Source organism: Callithrix jacchus, chromosome X (genome assembly GCF_049354715.1).
Source record: "Callithrix jacchus isolate 240 chromosome X, calJac240_pri, whole genome shotgun sequence".
NCBI lineage: Eukaryota > Metazoa > Chordata > Mammalia > Primates > Cebidae > Callithrix > Callithrix jacchus.
The window spans coordinates 79,496,254-79,503,616 of record NC_133524.1 but is presented as its reverse complement, the minus strand read 5'-3'; the positions used below and the strand labels follow the sequence as shown (position 1 = coordinate 79,503,616).

General features: G+C 36.6%; 1 non-coding gene across 1 annotated transcript; it reads left to right on the top strand.

Moving 5' to 3' along the window:
- Positions 1 to 6,521: 6,521 nt before the first annotated feature.
- LOC118150784 (U6 spliceosomal RNA) lies at positions 6,522 to 6,628 on the top strand. Its single transcript, XR_004738922.3, has one exon. It is a non-coding gene; the product is annotated as a U6 spliceosomal RNA (small nuclear RNA).
- Positions 6,629 to 7,363: the final 735 nt, after the last annotated feature.

The following is a 7,363-nucleotide window of genomic DNA, read 5'->3' as shown; positions in this document are numbered from 1 at the left end:
CTTCACAATAAAAACAAAAATACAAAATATCTTTAAATAATCTTAACTGAAGTATAAAATAACATGGATAATCAATTTTTAAATACTAAAGATTTAAAACATAATGACTAAATGGAGGCATATACTATGTTTTTCAATAATATAGTGTGTTAATTCTCCATGAATTAATCAATAAATCCAATCCCAATCACACTCAATAAGATTTTTATGAACCCTAAAATATTATTTTAAAATAAATATAAAATCTGAAGGAAAACTAAGAAATATTTCAGTTAGAACAACAAAGGACAATGCTTATTAACAATACCAATTAAAATAATATAGTTTTGATAAAAAAATAAATCAATTGAAAATAATAGATCATAAAAAGATCCCAGAAAACTGAGACAGGTAACATAAGGGACAGTGAACACTGAACCTGCAGGCTGATCATCTTAGAAACCACAACAGGATCTATCAAGGCAACCGGGGAACACACAGAGAGAGAAGAGCAAAGCTGGGCATCAGCCTGTCTGGGTTCCACTCAGAGCCAGGCAGATCTTCTAACAGGGGTGAGTGACTGAGAGCCCCCATAGGGATTTACACTCTCCCCAGGTACCTGTTAAACACTAGGCATGAAAGAATCCCCTGCCACCCCATGCAACCACACTTAACCTAGCCACTGATAAGCAGGCAATGCCTGGAAGAGCTTCTGGAAATAACAATTACTGTTCCTGCCTCTGTGAGAACTCAGCTGGAGGGCACAGCTTCCTGCTGTCCTGAGAAACACTGGGATGACAGAGCAGGCAACTCCACCCAACCTGGCCACTAATAGTCAGACAAGCAATACCTGCTAAAGCTTCTGGCCCTGAATTCTTGCTCATGTGGGAACTCAGCTGGAGACCACAACATCCTTTTGCCCAGGGAAACATCTGGATGGCGGGGCACAGGACTGTCCCACCCCACCCGACCCCTTACTGATAATTAGGAGGGCAATGTCTGCTAAAGCTACTGGCCTAGTGGCCCTGCTTCTATGTGAACTCAGGTAGAGGGCACAGGTTCCCAGGAAACACCCAAACAGCAGAGCACACGACCCCACTTATCCCCACCACTGATAGCTAGGAAGCCACTTCTGCTAGAGATTCTGGCTCAGCAGTCTTATTTCTGTCTGAATTGGCTGAGGGGTGCAAATTCCAGTTGCCCTGGAAACACCTGGATAGCAAGGTAAATGACTCCACGGAACCCTACCTCCCATACTCAGACAGGCCACACCTTCTAGAGATTGCAACACTGTGGTCCAGGTTCTACCTGAACTCTGCAGGCAGGTGCATTCTAGCGTTTTCCCAGGAAGCAAATGGACAGCAAATAAGGTCTGAGCTGGCAAGGATACAGCTTGTCTGCCAACTACAGTCCAGCCTGAAGAAGCCCTGTGGACCAAAACACCCAAAAAAGAAACACAGGTATAGAGAAAGTAGTTAGAAGAGGCTCTTCCAAGACAAAGGAGCAGACTAGAAATCAAAGCCAGTCTACTGAACCCACCTTATACCATAATCAAACCCCCTTCAAAGAAGAAATAAAATCAATTTTAAAAACAGCTACTTCAAGGCCGGGCACGGTGGCCCACACCTGTAATCCCTGCACTTTGGGAGGCAGAGGTGGACAGATCATGAGATCAGGAGTTCGAGACCAGCCTGACAAACATGATGAAACTCTGCCTTTACTAAAAATTTGAAAATTAGCTGGGAGCAGTGGCAAACACCTGTAATCTCAGCTACTCAGGAGGCTGGGGCAGGAGAAATGAACTCAGGAGGTGGAGAATGCAGTGAGCCAAGATCATGCCATTGCACTCCAGCAATTATGTCATTGCACTCCAGCAATCATGTCATTGCACCCCAGAAATCACACCATTGCACGCCAGCCTGGGTGACAGAGCAAGACTCTGTCTTAGAAAAAGGAAAAAAAAAAAAGAAGAAGAAGAAAGAAAAGAAAAAGGAAACAAAAAGAAAAACAACTACTTCAAATATTAAAGGAACATCAGGCCACACAAATGAGAAAAAAAAAAGTATAAGAATACTGGCAACTCAAAAAGCCAGAGTGCCATATTCCTTCCAAAGAACTACACTAGTTCCCCAGAGAGGTTTATTAACAGGGCTAAAATGGCTGAAATGACAGAAATAGAATGCACAATATATATAGAAATAAAGATAGTTGAAACAGCCATTATAAAAAAGAACCAAACAGATCTGATAAGGCTGAAAAGCACACCACAGGAATTCCATAATAAACGTGCAAATATTAAGAACAGATAAGACCAAGGTGAGAACAAAACCTCAGAGCTCAAAAACTGGCTTTCTGAAATATCTCAGTCAGACAACAATAAACAAAAAAAAAATTAAAAGAATAAAAAAGCTGGAGAAATATAGGATTGTGTAAAGAGACCAAACCTATGACTCATTGGCATCCCTGAAAGAGATAGAAAGAAAGAAAGCAACGTGGAAAACATCTTTTAGAATATCATCCTTGGAAACTTTTCCAACCTTGCTACTAAAGCCAATATTCAAATCCAGGAAATTCAGGGAATTCATGTAAAATATCACACAAGAAGTCCTCCCCCAAGAAACATAATTATCAGATTCTCCAAGGTCAAAATGAAAGAAAAAATATTAAAGACAGCTAGGGAGATGAGCCAGGTATATTACAAAGAGAATCACATCAGATCAACAGAAGACATTTTAGCAGAAACTCTAAAAGCCCGAAGACATTGGGGGCCTATATTCAATACTAAAGAAAATAAGTTTCAAGGAAGAATGTCATAGCCAACCAAACTAAGCTTCATAACCGAGGAGAAATAAGTTCCCTTTCAAAGAAACAAATGCTGAGAAAATGTATTACCACCAGACCTACCTTATCAGAGGTCCTGAAAGAAGCAGTAAATATGGAAAAGAAAGGTCATTAACAGCCACTACAAAAACACACTTAAGTGCACAGACCACTAACAATATAAAGCAACACACAAACAAGTCTGTATAATAACCAGTCAACAACGTGATGACAGGATCAAATTTACAGATATCAATACTAACTTTGAATGTAAAGAGGTTAAATGCCTCAATTAAAAAAGACACAATAATAAGCTAGTTAAAGAAGCAAGATCTAATGGTATGTTGTCTTAAAGAGACCCATCTCACATGCAGTAACATTCATCCACTCAAAATAAAGGGATCAAGAAAAAATCTACAAAGCAAATGGAAAGCAGAAAGCAAGCAGGGGTTGCAATTCTAATTGCAAAGAAAATGGACCTTAAACCAGCAAAGATCGACAAAGGCAAAGAAGGGCATTTTATAATGCTGAAAGCTTCAATTCAACAAGAAGACCTAATTATTCTAAATTTATATGCACTCAACATAGGAGCACCCATTTAATAAAGCAAGCTCTTAAAGACATGCATGGAGACTTAGATTTCCACACAATAATAGTGAGAGACTTTAGCATCCATATGACAGTATTACACGGATCATCAAGGCAGAAAGTTAACAAAGATAATCAAAACCTGAACTCACTTCTTGACCAAATGGACATAATAAACAAAATCTCCAACCAGAAACAATAGAATGTACATTCTTTTCATCACCACACGGCACATACTCGAAGATCAATATTCAGATATAAAGCAATACTCAGCAAATTCAAAAGGACCAAAATCATACCGACCACCATCTCAGGCCACAACAAAATAAAAATTGGAATCAATACTAAGAAAACTACTCAGAACTATAAAATCATATGGAAATCAAACTTCTTCTGAATGACTTTTGGGTAAACAATACAATACAAATCAAGAAGAAGTTATTTGAAATTAATGAGAGCAAAGGTACAATATAGCAGAATCTTTGGGACACAGCTAAGGCAATGTTAAGAGGGAAATTTATAGCACTAAACATTCACATCATAAAGTTAGAAATATTTCTAATTAAAATCTAACATCACCACTAGAACTAGAGAAGCAAGAGCAAATCAATCCCAAACCTAGCAGAATACAATTAGTAACAAAAATCAGATCCAAACTGAAATAAATTGAGACATAGAAAACAGTGTGAGAGATCAACAAATTCAGGAGATGGTTCTTTGAAAAAATTTATAAGATAGATACACCACTAGCTAGACTTACAAAGAAAACAAAAGAAGCTCCAAATAAACAGAATTAGAAATAACAGAGGGGACGTTAGCAGTGACCACACAGAAATAAAAAGAAAAACCATAAGAGATTTCTATGAACACCTCCATGCATAAAAACTAAAAAATACACAAGAACGAGATGAATTCCTGGACACATACACAATCCCAAGATTGAAGCAAGAAGAAATTGAAACTCTGAACAGACCAATATCAAGTTCTGAAATTTAATCAGTAGTAACTAATCTACTAACCAAAAAAAAGACAAGACCAAATAGATTTATAGCTGAATTATACCAGACGTACAAAGAAGAACTGTTGCTATCACTACTGAAGCTATTCCAAAATAATGAAGAGTAGGAGCCTCTTCCCAACTCATTCTATGAGTCCAGTATCATCCTGAAACCAAAACCTAACAGGCAAACAAACAAATGAAACAGCAGTAACAGCAAAACACAAACAAAAAAAACCACTTGAAGCCAATGTTTTTGATGAACATAGCTGCAAAAGTTTTGAAAAAAATAATAGCCAACCAAATCCAGCAGCACACAAAAAAAGCTAATGCACCATGGGCTACTATGCAGCCATTAAAATTAACAAGCTTATGTCCTTTGCAGCTACTTGGGTAGAGATGGAGGCCATTATTAGAAGCAAATTAACACAGGATCAGAAAAACAAATATTGCATATTCTCAGTTATAAGTGAAGACTAAACAATGAGAAGGTATGAATGCTAAACAGCTAACAACAAATACTCAGGTATACTTGAGGATGGAGGGTGGGAAGAGGGACAGGATCAGAAATAATGCCTATTGGATACTATACTTATTACATGAGTGACAAAAATTATCTGTATTCTAAACCTCTGTGATACTCAGTTTACCTACATAATGAACCTGCACATGTACCCCTGAACCTAAAAGTTAAGAGAATAATAATTAAGAAAGAAAAAGATATACATATGTCATTTCAGCATACATTTAGGGCAATGTTTTAAACGAGTAAGAAAAATAAAAGACTTTATTAATGATTTGGGAAAATCCATCACCTAAACTTAAAAGAAAAATAGCATGAACTTATTTCAAGTGGCTATTAATATTGCAATTAAATAAAATTTTAGAATAGGTTTTGATCCATGAAATCCATAGACACAAAAATATTATAAAGGCTGAACTAAACAACTTAAAAATTCAGAGTTTATAAAACAATTGACAGATCCTAAACCAAAAATATAAAGTAGAAATTATTGAGACCATTAGCAGAATTTGAATGGAATCTGTTAAATGAATGGCAATGTTTACTAATTTGAAGGTTGTAATGGTGGTATGTATGATAAAAAGAGTCATTATTTTTGGCAAATGTAAGCTGTAATTTTCTAAGTTTGCAGCATCAGATTTGAACCATATTCTTAACTTATTCAGAAAAAAAATAATAAAATATTTCTATCTAACCATATAGTTATGGGGAGATAGATGGGGAGATAGAGAGAGAGAGAGAGCATAGGCCATAAATCATTGACAATTGGGGAATCTGAGTAAAGAAGATATATACTTTTCATACTCTTCATAAAGTTGTTTTTTTAAGTTTGAAATTATTTCAAAAATCGATGTCTCAGGTTGTTCTAGTAGATAATTAAAACAAATATATAGTTTGATGAAGAGGTACTGTTGCCCAGTGATAAAGAAATGATACTAATTAAAACAGGTAAAAAATACATGAAGGCATTCATTAATCTAGACTATTTCTTATTATTTGAACAGAAATATTCTGTACACAATGAAATTATTGATAATTTGGGTATTTTGTCTAATTCCGGTGTCTTTCCTAATTTCCCAAACAAGTGTTTTATCACTAAAACAATAAAGGTTAGAAATGTATAAATGTAAAAAAAATGTTATTTCACATTTCAGTTACACTGCTTGATTTTGACTCTTTAATAATCCATTTTTTCTAAAAATATAATTTGACACACCAACATGTTTATATTAATATCAAGTTATTTTTAGGATCTGAAATATTATTTCATTACAATAATCAGAATCTCAATACAAAGTTTAATCATTCCTGAAGCCTCAAAATATGACTTTTATTGATAATGAACTTTTGAATTTTTTCAACTAGTATTAATAAAGTGTAATATTACCTTTTTATTTCAAATAATTTTCATTTTCATTGTCTAAGATGAATTATATTACTATTACATTCTACAATATTAAAGGTACTTCTGATTAAGTAGAAATTCATGATTAAAGATTAGCCACTCACACGGAAGTACTCAAAATGTGAAAATGCATTTGGAGCCTTGTATGGTTATATCTAGGGACAGGACAAAGTTTGCTATAGAATATTGAATTCTAAATTTAAAATTCTGTGGTCACTTTGGCAGCACATATACAAAAACTAAAACAATACAAAGAAGATTAACATATCATCTCTGCATAGATATCATGCAAATTAGTAAAGCATTTTATATTTTTTCATGAAAAAAAGAAAGAGATAAACAGACTAAAAAGTAAACAATCACAGGACTTCCGCCAAGACAGTCTAATAGGAACAGCTTCGGAGTACAGATCCCAGTGAGAGAGACACAGAACATGAACAATCTCTGCATTTCCAACTGAGGTACCAGGTTCATTTCAATGGGACTGGTTGGACAGTGGGTGTAGCCCAGGGAGGGCAAACCCAGGCAGGGAAGGGCTCTGCCTCACCAGGAAGCATAACCAATGGGAGGATCAGGGACTTTACACATTTGGCACTCCAGTTCAGATACTGTGCTCTTATGCCCTTTGCAACCCACAGTACAGGAGAATGCCACCAGGCTTAGCAGTGCCAAAAGTTAGCAGCACAGATCTGAGAGACAGATCCTGCCAGTTCAGCACCACAAGTTGTTGGCACAGAACAAGGTGGAGGTTTTGGCTAGCACTGAGAACACTTGTGGCACAGATCTACCCACCCCTAGAAAGAGGGAGAACTGAAAGCAGGGAGACAGGTGATACAGCTTGGCAGGTCCCAACCCCACCAAGGCCAACAAACTGAAGCCCTCTCACTTCAGTTTCTCAGCCAGCATTTCAGTTACAGCACCATCCGGGATGATTCAGTTCAGTGAGGGAAAGGTCATCTGCCATTGCAAAGGTGGCTCTAATCTCACCTGTGTAAACAAAAGCCAGTGGAAGCCTACACAGAAGCCAGGCTGAGTCTGAGGCAGCCCAGCA